Genomic DNA, 20,392 nt, shown 5'->3' with positions numbered 1-20,392 from the left:
ATTATTATTCTGCATATAATGTACGCATTATTATTATATAGGCACTATTATTCTTCTTCTGCATATAGACTATAATCGGCTTTGCTCTGTTCTGAGTTATTTTGTGTAACTCTCACTTTCTCAGTTGGACTCTGAATGTCTCTTCCATGCCCACACTCCACAGGCGGTAGAAGCCGGATTCACGTTTGCCAAATGGAATTCAACCAATGCTTATGGATGGAAGATCCACCCTGAGGCTGTCAGGAAACTAGATTCTGCCTTTGGAGAGACTAGAGGAGATACAATTCTCACCACATTTTCACCAAACTGTGAACCAGATACATCAACTAACTCTCCCGGAGGGAAACCATGCCGGTAGGGTGAGTGTCACCCATTTGTCCAATGTCCTCTAGGAGGTGGGCTTTGAAGACTGAGGAAGAGTAGAGTTAAATGGATGGTGAGAAAAAGTGTAAACTCAAAATAAGAGAGAGATTGGTTTTTAAGGCTGAAATCTGTGGAGTTAGGTGGACGGTGGAGAGAAAAAATTAACTCAGGCGACGGATGGGGTTGGACCTGCGAGCTGAACATTAGTAAGATCTGTGAACCAGCTAAAGCGGAGAAACAGACAAGCCTCAAAAACACACGCACGCACTCAACATACTCATATGTCCTGGCATAAGGATATGCTATTGCTTCGTCCAGTACAGCACTGACTTTCCAAATAGAGCCAGCAGATATGCCTACGTTGAAACACACATAGAAAACCACAGCGTTACAAGGTTCATATTTTTGAGATATTAATATTTCTTTCTGTCTCTCCTTCTATTTCTCCTCCACTCCTCCCCCACGTCCCAACCAGATGGCAGGTCCATTCTGCACTCATTGCCTCAGGGAGGGTGCACAGGGTGAAGGGCAGAAAAAAGGACCCTCCCGGGCTTTGGTGCACAAGCCCTACACCGATGAACTACTTGTGAGAACGACCTGAGACTAGAACGTCCCTCCTCACCCGCAGAAAAACAGTGCTTCATCGGAGGTTGACAGACAGGCTCACACGTGCATAGACACTGGTGAATTCCGGAGAGAAGGGCTTTGGCTCTGCTTTCTGGAAAGTTCCAGAGAGGTGAGACCCTAGAGAAGTTATGGCTAACAGGTGAGTCCAGAAAACAAAGCTTTGAGCCACCCGGCAGAGGTTTCTGCACTACACTGGCATAACCAAGAGTCAATATGAACTCATACGACTGAACAAGTGATCTTTAGTCCTTTTGTTAATTATACCTTGCAAGTTGCTAAGAGAGTAGATCTTAAAAGTTCTCATCACAAGAAAAATAATTCTGTAACTATAGGTACAGTGATGGATGTTAACTAGACTTACGGCAGTGATCGTTTTGCAACATAGACAAATATCAAATCATAATGTTACACCTGAAACTGATACAATCCTTTGGTCTCGTATTTTACAATGATGTCATGTAACTTTAAGCCTTGTCTCCAAAATGATGGGAAAAAACTGTTAGACTGTGGCTTGTGGATTTTTAAAGCCTATATGTAAATAATAAGAACTGGACAGAATGGTGGAAATCTCAGCATATGCATGCATGGGTGGGTGGGAGATGAAATCCTCCACCTTTTGGTATCATGTGGCCCCAACCCCAACTTAGGTGTAACCCTGGTGTGTGCCGGTAAACTGTCCTAATGCTCTCAGATCCACTCCTCCCCCTTCCCTGCTTTGCTCACAGAGAACTACATTTCCCAGACGGCCCTGCCCCTGCTTCTTGGGGACTGGCCAATTGGAGGCACCAGAAGGTGGGAAGAAGCGAGAAGCCAGGTATTTCTCCCTCTCTCTGCTTCCCGTGTTGTCTCCAGAGGTGGCTCTTCCTCCCCTGGGGCTCTAGCTCCTGCTGGGCAGCCCTCACCCATGGCTTCAGCCTCCGGCCCTTGGGAAGACCATCACCCCGCCCCCATCTCCGCAGCCTTAGAGGTGATATATCTCCAAGTGCATATTTGACTTCTCAGCTCTTCTACTGCCTGTGTAACTAATCCTCTGCGTTAAAGTCCCTCCACCTGAAGACACCTAGATTGCCGTCTGCCTTTCAACTGAAATCTGGCTGAGAGACTGAAGGAAAAGGATGAAGCCAACTCCAAATTGACATTACATTTCTAGCAGTCTTTCAAAATGAGCGTCTTAAGGGAATTAAGTAACTTTGGGGGGAAATGTTATATTTCTTTCACTTGAGTTTTTACAATTAGATTCAAATCTGCTTTATAGATTTACTGTGACAACTGGAAGAAAAAAATGAAAACCCACTGAAATCTGAACTCTGCTGACACCCTGCAAAGTAAAGATTCATCAGTCCCGGAACATTTACAGCCTGAGAATGGCTTCATTTACTTACCCACAATTTCACTGGTTTGTTTTAATATCCCTTCGTTACTTTGCTTGAAACTTTTCCTACCAAAAAAAAAAAGAAAGATGGTTTTGATGCTTCTTCCCAACTAGGAAAAGTTGTTCCTTTCATTCTCAGTGTAGTTGATCTTGGACTGAGAGCTGCTTTAATGAGTCTGTATTATCTCCTCCCCTGGAAGGTAGGGCACAGACGTGCAGTCTCAGTGAGCCCTGAAGCCTGGGGCTTATGCAGAGGGGTGGAAAAAGTTCAAGGATGACAATCCCTGGGTCCAGGCCCCAGCCTTCTGTCTAGGAAGTCTTCTTGCCCAAACACCAAAGGCTGAAAGCCCAGCGGGCTGAGAGCTTACTAGAAATGGGACAAGACACAAACACCTTTCCATTTTATTTCTGACATACACCCATCTGCTGAATACTGGAAACCTTAGAAATGATGAAAAATGGAAACAAATACATCCTTCTGTCTCATTTTTCACCTTCCCTTCACAGTTACTGTGAAGATGTCCAGTGGATGGATGGATGGATAGATGGACGGATGGACGGATCGATGGAAGGATGGATGGATGGATGGATGGACGGATGGACGGACGGATCGATGGACGGATGGATGGGTGGCTGAGTGACTTTGACACCTGTAGCTGTCCCCACTTCCCTCACTGTCCAAGCTTGCCAATCAGCCCCTTGGCAGGCCACCAAGTACCCCAGGGTTGGGCTAGCTTTCATGTCCCAGTAACGTTTCAAGGTCATTTCTGCCTCCCTGACTTCAATTAGGAGGTTCCCTCTTCCCTTAATGGCCTGATTTTCTCCTAAATATTCACGAATCCCCCTGTGCCCCAAGCCTAACTCAAACTTCACTTTCTCCAATTTGTCCCAATTACTCTCATCCTATTGACTTCCTGTTCTGCAATGGACAGCTGCTAATCTTCTCTGCCCCGCATGTATTTCCTGTTCAAATGAGAGCAGTATCCTGAATTATCCCAAGGACATCAGCCTTTCCCTACTCTCAGCCTCACGTTTTTCAGGGAGTAACCCCAACCCTTGGCTCCGGGGTTTGCATGTGATCTACACTCTTCTAGGCACATGAGCCCAAAGCCAGACCAAAGGGACAAATTTTGGTTTCATGAGACATTTACTGGAAATATTAGGAAAGAAAGAGACATCCTCTTCCGTGGTGACTAAATTGGTAGGATGCAAGCCAGGAGATGTTGGGTACCATCTTTGACGTGACTTGGTGAGAGCCTGCCTGTGAACTGGACTGACAGGAAAAAGCAGAGATAAAAGATGAAGCGAGACTGTTCTTGGTGACATCACCTGGGCACCTTGATTCAACCTTGCCTGAAGCCTAACCTCGCTCATATTTCCCACTTTATAAACCAATTATTTCTTTCTCTTAAAACCATTTGACATAGGTTTGCATGAACTTGATCCCAAATGGTCCTCACTAAAATATTTTTCAACAGCATTTACGACTGCCACAAAACTTACTTAATTCTATAATGTCTCATTTTTATGCACTGAACCTTCATAACTTTTTAGTCTTGTTTCTCAAAATAAAGAGACAGCTGGTGGATCGTGACAGTTTTGGAGTCCTTTCAATTCCCTGTTTTGGGGAAGAAGCAGCCAGAGACCCAAAGGAGCTTTCCAGAAGTAGAATGACAACTTCTCAGCAGCAGAAAGAGGATAAACTGGGGTGCAAGGGCACGGGGGTGGAGTGGGGTGCAATGAGGTGGGGCTGGGGCAGGTGCTGGGTACCATGTCTCTCCTGGGGCCAGGAAACAAAGTCCTAAGATCAAAGTCACTGGCAGCAAGTTTCGCTATTCAAGGAGATCACTCTTATCCACAGGGTACCTGTGGTGTGTAGAGGTTGAAACCCATGAGTCCAGCATCTGAACCACCCAAGGGGGTTCCAGTGAAACTCTGGGCTGGATGGTGGCCAGGCCAGAGGATTGAAACAGAGACCACATTTAAACCCGCACTGGAGCTCTGCCACCCTGGGAAAGGGTTCGGGTGGAAGGAGGGAGAGACGTGGGCAGCCGTGAGCCTTCACGGGAGCTCCTGATACCGTGTGTGTGGCCCCCGCGGTCAAAGCCTCCTTGGTGTTTATTGCAGGTGGTACACCTGGTGGACATCGACGTCCTTCTTGTTTCTATAAGCAGACTGCTGGCATGCCTTTCCCAGAGTGTCCTGCCCGAGGTCCTAGCCCCAGGCAGCACCATCTTCCTTCTCGTCTAAGCGTGTAACCTTTACTAAGTTCTCGAGTACTGTTGTGCTAAGTATTTAACACATATAACATATTGAATCTTCACAACAACACTTGAAGCAGGAAATATTTTATTCCCATTTACAGCGAAGGAAACCGAGGCCCAGAGAGGTTAAGTAACTTGCCCAAGGTTGCCCAGCTAGTAAATGATGAGGCCGTATTTGAACACAGATCTGTGCTCACATTCTCTCCACTCATCTGTCTGCTCTACGGGAGATTTCCGGCAGGACCCCACCCTTATTTGTGGGATGTGCTGACATCCAGCAGACTTGGCAAGAAAGTCAACGCAAGAACATTTCCTGGAGTTCCTTCAGGTCCCTCTGGGGTTCTCAGGCCACTGAAGACACGCTGCCCTTGGCCACGTGACCAGTGCGCAGAGCACTCGGCGTTTCTCCAGGGAGGAAATTTACATCATCATCACTGGTATCAATTCCACAAGCCGTCATGATCCAGGCTGTCCCTGGGAGCACAAGGGGCCCATGGGTCCTTGCAGAGAGTCTGGAAATGCCCCGCTTTCATTCCAAGACAAACTCCCACCAAATTCCTAAGGTTTGGCTTCTGCTTCCTTTTACAAACCTCTTCCCAATTCCAAGGGCACAGGCCACGTTCCACGGGAACATTTCACATCAGAAGTCCTGAAGATCGTGCGCCCCAGCGAGAAGTGCCCGTTTGATATGCTTTGCCTGTGGCAGGATGTATTTTTAAAGCGGTGATATTTATAGCCGGATGTCGGCATTAACACGAGTGCTTAAGTAGCCTCCAAGTGTCAAGATGCTGCTTCCCCGGGAAAGCTCAGATGTGACACGGTGGGAACGAGTGTGGAGCAAACGGAGTCATCTCAGCCGCGTTAGAGCAAAGGGGGTTTGTCTTCTGCTTTGGCTCCTGCCCTGCCTGGTAACGAAATTCAGGAAAGGCTCACTTCCCTCAACAGGAGTTAACAGCGATGCTCCTAACGTCACATTCATGGGATCTGGTACTCCTGGTGGAAGTAATGAAGCATTTCCGTGCCCACGATTCCCTTCCCGGTGGGAAGAACACAGCTCTTACTGAGTTCATGTCTTCAAAACCAAGGAAGAAGGCATTTAAAGCCGTGTGTTTTCTATGCCTTATGACTCCCTGTCCCGTCTGTGGAAGTCAGACTCATTCCTAATGAGGATCGGTGTGGGAAAGAGCCATGGAAGCCAAAATATATTTTAGCCGAAGTATCTTCGTTTCTCAAACTGGAAAAAATTAGGAAGTCAGGAGCCCCCTTATCAAACACTGGAGCTCTCCTGATTCCTGATCGTCCTTAAGCCTCCAGACAAGCCTCTCTCCTGCGCATCTGACCCTGACGGATTCTGGAGACATGGGGACAGTGGCACTCAGGGTTATTAAGATCACCTTTCCAAAGCACGGTTTTCGTCATGTGCCAGTGGTCCCTGCCTGCCAGGCCTGGGGATTGAGGCCAGCCAGGTGCTGGGCATAAGGTCAGCCAGCCCTGCCTTCAAATGTCGTTTCGACCCCTTATAAACTGTGTGCTCGGAGGTGAGGTGTGTACCTCTTTGAGCCTCAGTTTCTTCACTTATCGAGTGAAGGAGAAGAATCCAACCTTCCCAAGGTCATTGCAAGGACCAGATGAGATATGAGCTTCAAAGTGACCTGCACAGTAATGACCTTTGATGCAATTATGGGTCAGTGTTGATTTCGGTTTTCCCTTTTTTTTTGTTTTCTGTTTGTTCCCTCTGCTTTCATCGCTGTTTCGCCTTTCCTGCTTTCTTTCCAATGATCTGAATGCTTTGTAGTATATCCCATTTCAGGTATTTATTGGGTGACTATATATTTTTATATACCTCTTAGTGGTCGTTCCAGGGGTCTCGATATACGTGTTTAAATTAAAATAATCTATTCAGAATTACACTGTGCCACTCCAGGTGGACTGCAGAGGCGCTGCCCCTGCCTCAGCACCTTCACTCTCTCTCTCTGTCACTGTCTTCCCATGGATTACTACATCCAAACACAGAGAAAACCCTCAGGGTTATAATTTTTCTTTGAACTGTCATACATATTTTAAAGGACCTAAGAGGAGAAAAATAGGCTATTTACGTCTCCCCAGCTACTTACCATTTCTGTTTCTCTCATCCACCCGGGACTTATTGAGCGCCAAGTATGTGACAAGTGCTAGCAACACCGTAAAGACAAAAACGGAAGTGGTCCTGGCTTGTGTGGAATTCACCTTCTAGTGGTAAGGATAAGGGTTAATCAAATAAGGCTATAAAACTGCAAACTTGTGACAAGTGTCATGAAAGAGAAGTGCTGAATGCTGAGAGTCTTCCATCACTAAAAGATGAGCCCTGGGGACGTCAGCTTCCCTGGGGAGGTGACAGACGAGTGGATTTTTGAGGATGCATAGGAGTTGGTTAGAAGAGGGAAGAGCAAAGCGTTCTATGTAGAGGGAGCAGTATGTGCAAAGGCCCTGTGGCAGAAGGGATCAAAGCCAGGTCAAGGGTGAAGGAAGGCTGGTGTGACTGGCATGGGGGGAGAGATGCAGAATGTTGGAGGGGAAGCCAAGGGGGCCGACAGGGACCAGACCATCAGGGCCTTGAAGGAATGTCATCCTCATTCTCAGAGCGATGGGCAGCCAGGCAAGGATGCAAGGATGTGGATCAGGGTATAACATGAGGGGATCTGTGTTTGCAAAGACTGTGGTATGGAGAAAAGATCAGAGGGGAGCCAGAGTAGAGGAGAGGAAGAGGCAGGAAGTTAGGGAACATTTAATAGAACCTGAGCAAGCTGTGTGCTCTCAGGCAGCAGGAGTATAAATTGAGGACAGTCAGGTTGGCTCAGGAGGTTTCTGGATGGCTTGCTTTAAATCTATAGGACTTTCCATGAACTGCACGGCCAGTACGAGGGACAGGGAATTGCACACCTCCGGCTGGAGCAGCTGGGCAGATGGTGAGACAGGGAAACAGAATCCGATTGGGCTTCTTATTTCAGGGCCTGTGGGTTTGTGCTGAAATGGAGTTTACCTCCTGGACACGTGCTTTCGTTCATGCAAAAATAATTAATAATTATTAAATTATTAATTATTTAATAATTGTGAAATTATTCTTTTAATAATTATTACATTAGTAAAAATAACAATCTAACTCTAACCCTAGCTGAACACTTAACTCTGTGCCAGATACTCGATGTCTGGGATAGAATAACGAGTAAGTCAAAGGTCATCTCTGTTCTTATGAAGTTTACATTCTGCTGGGGAAGGGTATGCAGAAACTAAACAAGGAAGCTGGCAAGTAATAAGAATTTCAGAGATTGATAGAGGAGAGAAAGCGAGGTGACGTGCAGGGGAGAGAGGCAGGTGTACCGATTCTACTCAAGCCGGTCAGGGAGGTGACATTTTAGCTGAGACCTACATGACGGCAAGCAACGTTTTGAGGAAAGCTCTGGAGGCAAGAGCCAGCTTGGCGTGTGTCCACTGGCTGCAGGGTTGCGAGGGGCTGGGGGTGGTGAGAGGTGAGGCAGAGGGGCAGATCTGGGAACAGATGAGGTGATCGCCCTGCTGTGGGTTCAGTTCTGGACAGTTCTGGACAGCTGTGGGTCCAAATGGACGTGTTGAAGCCCTCACTTGACTACATGTCTTGGTCACTAGATACGGACGTGACTCACTTTTAAATTATTGCCTGAACGGTCTGCTTTTGGTGAACATCACGGTTGCATGGCTAATGCTACAATAAAGATCTGGGGCACACAGTGGGAGCTTTATGTCTCTGTACGCTCCCAGAAGGGAGACTGAGGGAGAAGAGTATGCTGAAGCTGAACATGGACAGTTCCAGAAGCCAGAAAGACTTCACCTTCGGCCGGCATCGTGTAAGCATGCCTGCTCCCCACTCCTCGCTGGCCCTGGGCACTGTCACTCCTAAGAGTTTCTTCATCTGATGAAGAGATCGGCATCTCGCTGTCGTTTTAATTTGCATTTTCCTGATGATCAGTGAAGTTGAACACTTCATATGCTGAGTAGCTCAGAATTTTGAAGCGCTGGGTGGGGATCCCAGCAGAGGACAAAGAACTGGGCTGCCTGCTGCACGGAGAAAATCGTCAACTCCATGGTGGGGTCCAGTGGGGGGGGGGGGGTCCGAGCCTCAGAATGAGATCTCGTCCCATCCTTTTGCTGGATGCAAAGAAGGCACGTGTGTGTCCCACAGCACTAGCCGATGAACTGGCGGTGCCTCTTACCTAAATCTCTCCCGATGGAGACAGGAGCAGAGAACGAAGATCAATACATTTCCTGCTTCTCGCCCGTCTCTGAACATCCAGATAAAGCTATCATCTATTCACATCAAGGGTTTTGCTGGAGACGGAGCCCTAAACATTATTCTCATGTTCAGAGAACGCTGGAGGGTTTTATTGGCATTTGAGTATCAGCACATAGAAAATGAACTCCAAAACCTTAATTAAACCTGACAATGACCGCAGGCAGGTTTGTGTTCGTAGGTATAAGGATGAATCTCCGTGCACAGATGCAAAGTAATGGGAGGGGAAGAGGGAAGGAGCTGGAGATAAGGGAAGACTGTCACCTCGAGAGTTACTTATTCATCCCAGATAATCAGTTGTTCATTAACACAAAATAAGCGTCAGATTATCGTCACTGAAATTGACTAATCTGTTGATTGTGAGAACAAAATCTGGTCCAGAATACTTTTTCCCTTGTCTTTGAATCATAAACTATAATGGATTAAGTTTAATTAATCAAAAATATTTTTACAGCCCTGGGTCAGATTTCTAGAATTTGCACTGCGTGCTGGTCAGATAACCGGAAAGGGGGCTGCAAAGGTTCCCTTGTAAACCTGCTGCCAGCACGGCCGGTCGACAAAGTGCTCAGGGGTCCTTGAAGTCAAGGAAAAGGATGGTCCTGATTAACTCATGGTTTTTTAAAATTAAGTGAAAGTCAGCCTTGAAATACCTCACTCCACGGTCTTACTGGAGATGTCCAAATACTTAAATGATTTGGGGCTTCCCAGTGGATCAGTAGGGATGGGACGGAATAACACACACTCTCTCTCTCCAGGAACTTTTTTCCGAAAAAGGTGACACTCACAGCTTCTGGGTGGATGTGAATTTGGGGGACGCTCTTCATCCCCACACAAAGCCGTCCAGTAGCTTCTCCGTGACTGCGGTTCCCACTGAGCTCCAGGAACTGCCCGCAGGCCCAGGGAAGGGGGGGACAGCTGCCCGCTCTGCTGGTCTCTCTCTGCCTTCCCACCCCTGTCGGTTCCCCCGGCCCACGCCTCTCGAAACGGTCTCTGTGTTGACCTCTCTTGTGTAAGTTAGACACTTGGAGTGTGGCATTGTTCCCTGCCAGGATGCTAATGCTGTCCTAAAATAGAGACACACGTCTCTGTTGCATCTGACAAATGCAGCCATCTTTCGGGTCCTGAGTAAGAAGACGCAGGGAAGAGAGGCAGGATGCACTCCGATCAAACACAAAACCCGGAGCTTCGCACGTTCCTCTTCCATTTCCGTGGAGCTGGTAAGATGCTAAGGGTCTAGACGATCCGAAATATCCGGCAACAGGAAATTTACATGAAAACACCAGCTTTTTTTTTTTTTTTTTTTTTTTCAGAATCCTTGAGTCCAAGAAGCTTGGTTTACTCCGTTCATCACAAGGGCAGACACTTGTGCCGAGACCTAACCCAGGGGCTGCTGGGCTTGAAGGTGGGGAGCTCCGTGGGGGGACACCCTTGCCAGACAGTCACCCGGCCTGGGCCGAGCAGGGGCTGGAAATCACCAACTCTCCTGTGGTTTGTCCTCTTGGAGAATCTCAGTCTCTGCCAGAAAGAGGCTGCGCTTGATTTGTGGCTGCATTTTTACAGAAGCACTTGTAAGCCCCAAAGAAGTGACCCTTCTAGACAAGCTTCCTCGACCACAAGCCTTCACCTGCTCCATTACTCTCCACGATGGCAGAAGGTGTCTGCAGTAACAGGCCATGTCAGTATCATGCGGTCTCTCGCTCACACGTTCACTCATTCACTCATTCATTCATTTACTAATTTAATCAATCAATCAATATTTACCAAGTGCCTTCTAGATGTCAGATTTTGTCCTATGAACTGAAACAAAGTCTCTCTCAAAGAGGCTACATTTTGGTAGGAGAAAACAAACAATATACAGATAATTAAAACCAGCAAGATAAGTTTTCTTGGAAGAAAATGAATTGGAGGATGTGATAGCAACTTCTTATCACAGATAAGGTGGCCAAGAAAGTCATTGCCAAGTAAGTGACATGAAACCAAGACCTAATTAATTGACCCAGAGTCAGAAACACAAAGTGCTGAGGGAAACAGCCTTCCAGGTGGAAGAAGCAGTAAGTGCAAAGGCCCTGGGGTGGACGTGAGTGCAGTAAGTTCCAGAAGGACAGGGATGGCCACTGTAGCCGGCTCCAGGCTGTAAGGGGTCATGGTAGGATGAGGGCTGAAGGATTACGTGGGGGCCACAGAGCACAGGGTCCTGCGGGAAAGAGTCTAGATGTTCATCTCTGTGCAGTAAGAAGCAATTGGTGGGGCGGTAAGCAGTGGGAACATGACGCAGTTTCTGTTTTATCAACGTGGCTGTGGCTCGACACCAGGGGATAGCCCATCTTAGGAAGGGCATATATGCCTGAAGGCTTTGCAAAGCGGAGGGCTCACCTCTTGGCTATTGTAAGCAAGGCAGACTTGAGACTATCCTACCTCCCTCTCTCATTCGTTCAGCCCACAAACATTTATTGTACGGTTTTTCTACGCCAGGCTGGGCACTGAGGATACAACGATAAGCAAAAAAGACATGGAACTTGCCCATATTGTGCTTCTCCTGGAGGGTAACCAGGACAAAAGCAAGCCAGACAGCAGACACAGCAAGTGCAAAGGCCCTGCGGTGGCTGGGGCACCCCAGGAAAAGACCGGAAAGGAGGTAGTGTGTCTGAGAGTGAGGAGGGGGCTTGGCCTTCCACACCTCAAGTTATTTGTCTCCCTGGCCTCCTCTTTTAACCTTCTATCCCCCTTTTCATTCTATTTCTGCAACTCTGGCCTCTGCTCTGTTCCTCAGACATGGCAGGCCCTCTGTCTCAACCCTTTGTATCTGCTCTTCCCTCTGCAGGAACATCCTTTCCCCAGACTTCTCACAACTGTCTTCTTCCCTTCACCCAGGTCTCCGCCCACATGTCACATAATCAGTGAGACCTTCCCAACCACTGAATATAAAGTAGCACTTTCATCTTCATCACCCTCTAACCCCTTGTGTTTGTCACCCCTGATACGTACATCAATCTGTCTATCAACTCTCTGCCAGAAGCAAGGACAGCACCTAGGAAGTGTTTGCCACATATTAGGTGCTCAATAAATACCTGTTGCATGAATGTGTCTTTTTTTTTTTTTAATATTTATGTGGTTGCGCTGGGTCTTAGTTGTGGCATGGGGGCTCCTTAGTTGTGGAACGTAAACTCTTAGTTTCAGCATGCATGTTGGGATCCAGTTCCCTGACCAGGGATCAAACCCGGGCCCCCTGCATTGCGAGCACAGAGGCTTAACCACTGGACCATCAGGGAAGTCCTGAGTACATCTTTATGTGTGGGTTTTCATCAGGGCTATTACACTGGAAGGTCTGCAGGAAACCAGTGTCTGAGGCATCTGGGACCCATTTCCTCTGAATATCACCATATCTGGTCCTACTTTTCTGGCTGTTCAAGTGCAAAGTTATTTGGCGGCCCCCCTGATAGAGCAGAAAAGGACGCTGAAAAAAAAATTAACATATCGATGTGCTGCTGCACTCCTGCTTTACATAACCCATTACAGACCTTAAGGCGCACGTTGTCTTTTGCTAAATTGAATTATCAGTATGAAGACACGGGGCCCATCAGTGATATTTGGAAACAAAAAAGCCGACATATGGACGCGATCAGTGGAGTAATTATCAGCTCAGACAGACGCGTAACGCGTGTTGGCCCAACTCCAGAGCTGTGTGACTCCACATCAACATAAAATGCACGCTCTTCCTTTACCGAATGGCATGTCCTCTCTGCCCCCATCACTCTGAGAACCTGGAAGAAGACGGTGTCAGGCACAAGGCAGCACAATTTAGTTGACTGTGACCACCAGATGTTCAAAGGACAGGACGCCGTGGTCGCCTTCAGAGCTTCACACTTTAACCCCAATGAATTGTTCCTGCCTTTCACGACACCTGATAACTGAATGAAGCCGCTTCCTGAGGATTAGCAGGGTGGTCCCCAGCGTGAGGACGGAGGTTCTCCCGCACCAAGGATCCCCTGCTCACGGTGCACTCCGTCTCCAACACAAGGGGGTTCCCTGACCCCCAGTCCAAGCCCCTAATGATCTGCGTCACAGCCAACGGCTCCGTCCCTCACCCAAACACACCTCCGAGCCCTTGGCATCATCCTGGGCCCTTCCCTATCATACCCCACGGCCAAGCTGTCAGCAAATCCTGTTGATTTCACCTTGAAAATATACACAAACTTGACCGCTTCTCTGTCCCCTCTGCTCCTGCCTTGGGGGAGGCACCCACATCCCGTGTCTGGAGAATCCCTCCTAACCCACCCCCTGGCTCCCACCCCTGCTCCCCGGCTTCTTCTCTCGGTGCGGCCACTGCAGTGACCCTCGACAGATGAAAAGCGGATGCGGTCCATCAGCTCTCCAGCACCCCGCCCCGGGAGCATCGATCCCCTCGCCGCGTGTATCCACTGGCTTGGTAAGGGGACGTCACACCTGTTCCTGCATCTCGTGAAACCAGGCCGGCCTGAAAGTTGCTTTGGCCGATGGGAGAGAGGGAGGGAGGGACTTGCACCCTTCCGGCCTGGTCCTCCCGCGCCCTCCCGCGCACCCCTCTCCTTCGTGGCCCGTTATGCCGCTCTTAGAAGCCTTAGTTAGCCTGCTGGGGGCTGGGACAGCAGGGAACCAAGCCAGTCACCCTGACCCAGACCGTCCGGCGTCAACAACAGCCGGCCAGGTCCAGCCAAGACGACAGCACCGGGCAGCCAAGCCATGGCCTCGGGGACCGTACGAACCGTTCTTGTTTGGAGCCACGGGCTTTGGGCTGGTTTCTTACGCAGCAGTTTGTGACAAAGGTGTCTGACGACACTTAGAGCAAATTCCAAAACCCCTGGATTTCTACTCGGGCTCATAAGACTGCCAGACCTCACCCCAATCTCAGCTTCATCTGCACCCCCCGCCCCTCGGTCCCTGTCCACCAGCCACCTGGCTGATACGCGGACAAGTCGAAAACCTGCCCATCTCAGCTCCTTGCACTGTCCACCTGCCCGGGGTTCCTCCCCTGAACGTGGACAAGCCCCCTGCACCCCCTTCACTGAGAGGCACTCACTCTGCTCAGCTGATGTGTCTGGGAGAAGCCCCCTCCCAACCATTCTTTATTTTATTAAAGTGTACTTGATTTACAGGTTGTGTTCATTTCTGCTGTACAGCACAGTGACTCAGTTATACATAGACAGACCTTCTTTTTCTTATTATTTCCCATTATGGTTTATCGTAAGATATTAAATATCGTTTCCTGTGCTGTAGAGTAGGACCTTGTTGTTTCCAGCTACTTTTAATTAATTAATTTATTATTATTATTTTTTTTTTGCGGTACACGGGCCTCTCACTGCCGTGGCCTCTCCCGCTGCGGAGCACAGGCTCCGGACGCGCAGGCTCAGCGGCCATGGCTCACGGGCCCAGCCGCTCCGCGGCATGTGGGATCCTCCCGGACCGGGGCACGAACCCGCATCCCCTGCATCGGCAGGCGGACTCTCAACCACTGTGCCACCAGGGGAGCCCTCCATCTACTTTTTAAAAGGGTCACTACATCACTTCCTACTGCCTCGCCCTAATGTATTGTCCTTCAAAGCGCTTACCACTGCCTGACACCACGTTACAAATGTGTGTCTTCTTCTGCACGGCGTCTCCTCATTGACTCTGCTTTGCTAATTACAACGCTCCTGCTGCCGGGAACCGGGCCTGGTACACAGGCAGTGCTCAGTCGACATGTATGAGTGAGTGAGTGAGTGAATGAATGAATGAATGGTCATGTAATAAACACTGTGGGCCAGGGACACCACTGTTTGTCCTGACTACGCAGACCCCTGTTGAGATGCACGGGTACATCCCCTTCTCTTGGTAAGGCCGCTGGGTGTAGGGTGATTCCCAACCAGATAAGGTGGACAGGCGAAGGGGAGCCTTCTTATCCCATCTTTGCTCAAACTCTGATGTTTTCCATCTCTTGCTATTTTTAATTCCGAAGAACAGGAATGGGTCCAGGAACATTACTTTTCCTATTCTTCAATTCCCACCACGAAGAACTCTTCCTGGGTTCTTCCTAGGTGTGGGAAATCTGGCTTTAATGATTCCTCCCAATTTTCCTTGCTAATAGCTCAGGAAAACGGCCTTTAGGTCTGCTTGCCCAAAGAAACCCCCAAGAAAGACACATGGGAAAATTGCTCCTCAGTAGCTATGAAGGTGCTGCTGAAGACATCTCCTACTACATTGTCCTGCATCCCCCTCTGAGGTATCATTCCAAGTAAGAAAATCACATTTAGTCCTCCATGCTTCGTTTTCCTGGGGAAACAGTAGGTTCCCCTCTCTTAGGGAGTGAGAATTACGTAATTGCCTATATTTCCTTTTATATCCAGGCTGCATGGAAACACAGGCCAAATTAGAATCTTAGAGTAACTGTGTCTAACCTCCAGGCTGGCATAGTTGAATGCTCCTTTCTCTTTATCTGAATGTTTCACTTCCATTCAGAGCATCTGAGCATGTTCCATTACATGTGACAGTTTCGGTGATTTGACGACATTCTTGGAAAGAAGCATGATAAAAACATATACATAGATAATGAGTTCATCAATTATTATTTTTAAAAGTATAAAAATCAGGATGAATTCACATCAGGTTAACTATTTTTGGTTTGGTTCGTGCAGGGGGTATTATTCTCATTGGATTGTCTTAGAAAACAGCCCCAAAACCTGTCTTCTCTGTTTTAGGAATAGTTTTTGTATTTTGAAGGAAAACAGACATTCCATTCACAATCTGGTAAAAACCAGTGACAGTGTGATTCTGCGGGCCACTCACCAGTCCCTACCCCAAACTAGCTGCTCAGCATTTTTGCTTCTCCCAGATGAGGGTGGGGGGTCAGCCAGCCCGTCCAGGCTCGGCGGCAGACAGGTTGAGACTGGAATCATGCACCACCCAACCTCCCCCTCACGTGGCCCCCGAGCCTGGGGAAGTTCTCTTTGGTTCTCAGCAAATCATGCTGATCGACACTGGTTTGGGGATCAAATTCCATTCAAATCAATGACAACTAGAGACCATACATCACACTCCGGGAGTTCTGGGGATGTCCAGGCAACTTCTGGAAATGCAAGGTCATCATTTTGCCCAAGTTTACAACAACGCCAGGATTTTCTAAGCCAAGTCAGCTGCATCTCCGCCCAGCATGGCAATCACCTCCTCCCTTCCCCATCGCCCACTGATGGGCTTTGCCGCTCAAGAAAAAAAGAGGCTTCCCTGGTGGCGCAGTGGTTGAGAGTCCGCCTGCCGATGCAGGGGACACGGGTTCGTGCCCCGGTCCGGGAAGATCCCACATGCCGCGGAGCGGCTGGGCCCGTGGGCCATGGCCGCTGAGCCTGCGCGTCCGGAGCCTGTGCTCCGCAACGGGAGAGGCCACAGCAGTGAGAGGCCCGCGTACCACAAAAAAAAAAAAAAAAAAAGAAAGGCTAAGGTGGAGTGGGGAGGGATGGATTGGGAGTTTGGGGTTAGCAGATGCAAACGATTACACTTAGAATGGATAAACAACAAGGTCCTACTGTAGGGCACAGGGAGCTATATTCAATTGCAAAACAGAAAGAAGGTTGATCTTGAATAGCCCTCTTATTATCATGACCAAAGTATCAGAAGGAGAACATGGAAATCGCTGTGCTTTCAATCGGTCCAAACTGAGGCGACGCTGATACAACATGCAGCTACCGCGCTTGGGGGGTTCTCTGAAAGCAGCAAAGTTCGGCAGGTTCTGTCCGGAGCCCAGCGAGTTCAGCCACTGTAGTGGAATCATCACCTCCCCGACCTCTCCCTCCTTGCTCTCAGCCCCACAGGCTCTCAGTGCTGGGTGTGGGAAAGGGCAGATCACACAGGGTTTTGCACATTTTCAGGGCATGCGCTTTCCTTCGCCCGCCATGGAATCAACCCCTTGCAAAGGACATGCCTCTCCTCACCTCCGGGTCTTCTTTCTCTCCCTTTATTGCACAGAGCAAAACTCTTTTGAGAAAGCGCTCCGTTTGCTCCCAACAAGGCCCCTGCCCCAGGCCAGCCTGGCTCCATCGTCAGTCGCTCACTGAAATGGTACTGAGAAGAACTTTATGGAGAAGGTGCTCAGGGCCTGGCTTTGCTCCGGGATCGGAGCCAGGAAAGGGGCGGGGCAATGGGGGCGGATGGAGTCAGGGCGGGAGGGGAGGACAGGGCTCCCCAGAGGCGAGGGCAGCTGCAGGCTGCAGGGCTGTGGCCAGGGAGGCGCCAGGCTGTGGGTGAGTGAGCTGGGCTGGCGGGTCCTGCGGAGGGTTTGCGGGTGGTGCTGGGACCTGACTTCGGTTTGGACGGTACTGCTCTGGCCAGCCCGTGAAGAACAGACTAGAACAGCACCGTGTGGGGCGGTGACCAAGAGAAGGCGAGGGCCAGAACCCCGGCCCTGTGACGCTGCCACTTGTCCCTTTGGGCCCCTCACGGCCTCCAACCTCTCCCCCCCTTGCTGCTTTCCTGGTGACGAACATGACCGTGTCCCCTGATGACTGCTCACAGCCTGCCCATCAGCTACCCAATTCCACCCTTAGAAAGGGGGCCAGAGGAACACGCCCATCCAGAGCCCACACGCTCCCCTCTGGACCACAGTCCAGCTCCCCGGACCCTGGAATGCCCCCGCCTCAAAGCCCCCAAGCTCCCCCGCCAGCTCCTGCACAGGCCCCCTCCCTAGCCTGCCCCCCAGAAGGGCAGGTGACACCCCTGGGGTGTACCCCCTGGACAGGGTGGGCAGCCGAGGAGAGGGCTGTTTGCAGGGCGCCATGGGCAGAACCTGGACGTGAACTCGGGGTGTCTCCACGCGTGCAAGGCCCTGGTGATGAGGCTCAAACCCCAGGTCAGAAGGAAGGATGGCGGGCCCCACGAGGCCAGTGAGAATGCACAGCCCTTCACCCACTCCAGGTAGCAGGAGAGACTGGCCTGAAGCCCGGCAGGCAGGAGACAAAGACGGGAATTTCACGCCCCGAAATTATAAACAGGGCCTCCTCTACCCACAGGTAGCATCAGTGCTATTGGTCGCCTCCTTCAAATACTCTAGAAGTGGGGCAGGCTGAATAATGTTCCCCAAAGATGTCCACCTCCCAGTCCCTGGGGCCTGTGACTACGTCACCTTACACGACAAAGGGACCCTGCAGATGTGATGAAGTTAAGGACGTTGAGATGTGGAAATCATCCAAGTGGACACCGTGTAATCACAGGGTCCTTATAAGAGGGAGGCAGGAGGTCGGAGAGGAGAGAAGATGCTCATTGCTGGCTCTGCAATTAGCAACTTCTAATAACAGGGAGGGGCTGGGAGCCACCAGAAGGTGGGGAAGGCAGGGAAGGTCTCCCCAAACCCTTCCGAAAGGCAGGCAGCTCTGCTGACACCCTGATTTTAGCCCCGTGTGACTCATCTTGGATCTGACCTCCTGAACTGTAAGAGAATACATTTGTTTTATTTCACGTGGGGACAATTTGTTACGGCAACAGTAACAAACTAATTCACAGAGCTTCTCACCCTCGGCGCCAGTGCCATGTTGGGCCACTCATTTCTTTGCCGCGGAGGCGGCCCTGTGCATCGCAGGAGACTTGACAGCAGCCCCGGCCTCTGCACACGCGATGCTAATAGCCCGCTCCCCGGTCCCAGCCAGCAAAAATGTCTCCAGATTGTCAAATATCTCCTGGGGGCATAGTCACGTACACTGTCCTTCATGCTGACTTTACTCCAACAGACCCTCAGCAAAGCCCCCAGGTGCACCTGGATTCCCAGTCCATCCGCCACTGAATTCACCAAACCCTGACTTTCACCAAACCCAAGCTTTACAGGTAGAGAGCTGAATGAAACACGGTCGTTGCCTCAGAGAACCTGCAGTCAGTGGTCGCGGCAGCTGCTGAAATGAATAATTACATGGTGGAATCTCATCCTTTATGGCTGTTCTAAACTCAGAGCAAATGGTAAACAGCAGCATGGTCAGGGTTAGCCTTGGCCCTTCCTCCAGAGAGTGTCAGGTGGACACACGGGGGCATCTTACATGCCACCAGCACTGGGTACAGATCTGCCACCTCCTGAGAGCCACACGAGGGGCGTGGTTCCCAGCAGTGAGAGAACAGGGCAGGGCAGGGCCAGCAGTGAGAGAACAGGGCATCTTCCCTCTTAAATTGAGATGTAATTCACATCCCATAACATTCACCCTTTGAAAGTGTACATTTCAGAGGTGCTGGTACATTCACAAGGTTGTGTAGTCATCACACTAATTCCAGAACATTTTCATCACCCCCAGAAGAAACCCCGTATCCACTTCCCCCCTCACCAAATAGTCCCAGCCAACCACTGATCTGCGTCCCCTCAGAGTTCTAGAAGTTTCCCCCAAATAAGCTATAGATGCAGTTAAAATCACTTCCTGATGCAAGACGGTGGGTGGGTGCAGCATAGCTCTGTTCCATGCGTGTGAGATACAAAGGCTTAATCTAGGTACTAGATTGTAGGATTGCAGGTGATGATTATTTTATTCTTTTATGTTTAAATATTTTTTCCCACTATGAGAATCCAATAAAATTTTAACACTCAAAAAAAAAAAAAAAAGCCAAAGAATTCATTCAGCTTAACTCAGTAACGTCAATAACAAATCAACCCACCCATTAAATATTGAAGGAGATCCCAGCTCATCAAGAATGCATGAAGCTATCCAATTACCTGTACCCTGATAAAGCAATTTTCTGACTTAGCTATTCCCTTTATGACAAAGGTCGTTAACCATCTGAAGAACAGCTTAAAATTCATGAAGTTTGAAAAACCAAAGGTAGACACCTCTGGTCTTCAACATAAGCCCAATTTCCATTCCGGAGCGCTGCCTACCATCTCTTGTTCAGCAGTGTTTGACATTCCTAAGAAATGGAAACGCATAATCGGTTTTACAGGATCGCTTCCAGAAACATTCACATTTTCTTATTTATTGCTTCGTATGCCACAGGGAGGGTAAAAGCGGCGCCAAGAGCCCTGAATTCTGATGATTTTGAAACTCAGAAGGAGTTTCAACCACTTTCTGCTTTGGAAGTCCGCAGCCCCTCCTTCTTCACGCTCACGCTCAGGAAAGCGGAAGTGAAGCCCATCCTACCTTTAGGACCTGTTCTAGGTTCTCCAGCTTGGCTTGGAGTTGGTGTTTCTCCTTCACGGCCAAATCGCGTTCTCTGGTCACTACGGTGAGCGTGTGTTTAAGTCGAGCATACTCTGCTTTCACCTACAAGTAGCAAGGATGGAGAGAAGGGGCTGTTTACAACATGCATAGGAGCTGCGGTGGGTATTTGTCCCCAGCTGTCATCTGTCACCTCCCCTTTTTGGAGACTCTTCCCCTCTGTCATCCTCAGTCATGGACTTCATGGTGGGTCCACTCCTGCTGGGGTGAATACGTGTGACCAAAGGCTGGCCAGTCAGCACATAGCCTCCCTCTTCATCCCGCCCATCCTCGCCAC

At 49.4% G+C, this 20,392-nt stretch overlaps 1 protein-coding gene and 1 non-coding gene across 2 annotated transcripts in view; both read right to left on the bottom strand.

The window, feature by feature from the left end:
* RIMBP2 (RIMS binding protein 2) overlaps nucleotides 1-20,392 on the bottom strand; it is a 258,014-nt gene that overhangs the window by 82,885 nt on the left and 154,737 nt on the right. Inside the window, exon 4 of the mRNA XM_073789923.1 lies at nucleotides 20,038-20,160. The gene's annotated coding sequence lies outside the window, so the exon portion shown is untranslated. The remainder of the gene's footprint in view (nucleotides 1-20,037; nucleotides 20,161-20,392) is intronic.
* TRNAA-CGC (transfer RNA alanine (anticodon CGC)) lies at nucleotides 12,126-12,198 on the bottom strand. The gene has a single exon. It is a non-coding gene; the product is annotated as a tRNA-Ala (tRNA).

The sequence above is a fragment of the Tursiops truncatus genome, chromosome 13 (assembly GCF_011762595.2).
Source record: "Tursiops truncatus isolate mTurTru1 chromosome 13, mTurTru1.mat.Y, whole genome shotgun sequence".
Taxonomy (NCBI): domain Eukaryota; kingdom Metazoa; phylum Chordata; class Mammalia; order Artiodactyla; family Delphinidae; genus Tursiops; species Tursiops truncatus.
Note: the sequence above shows the minus strand (reverse complement) of the source record. Positions and strands in the feature narration are given on the sequence as shown.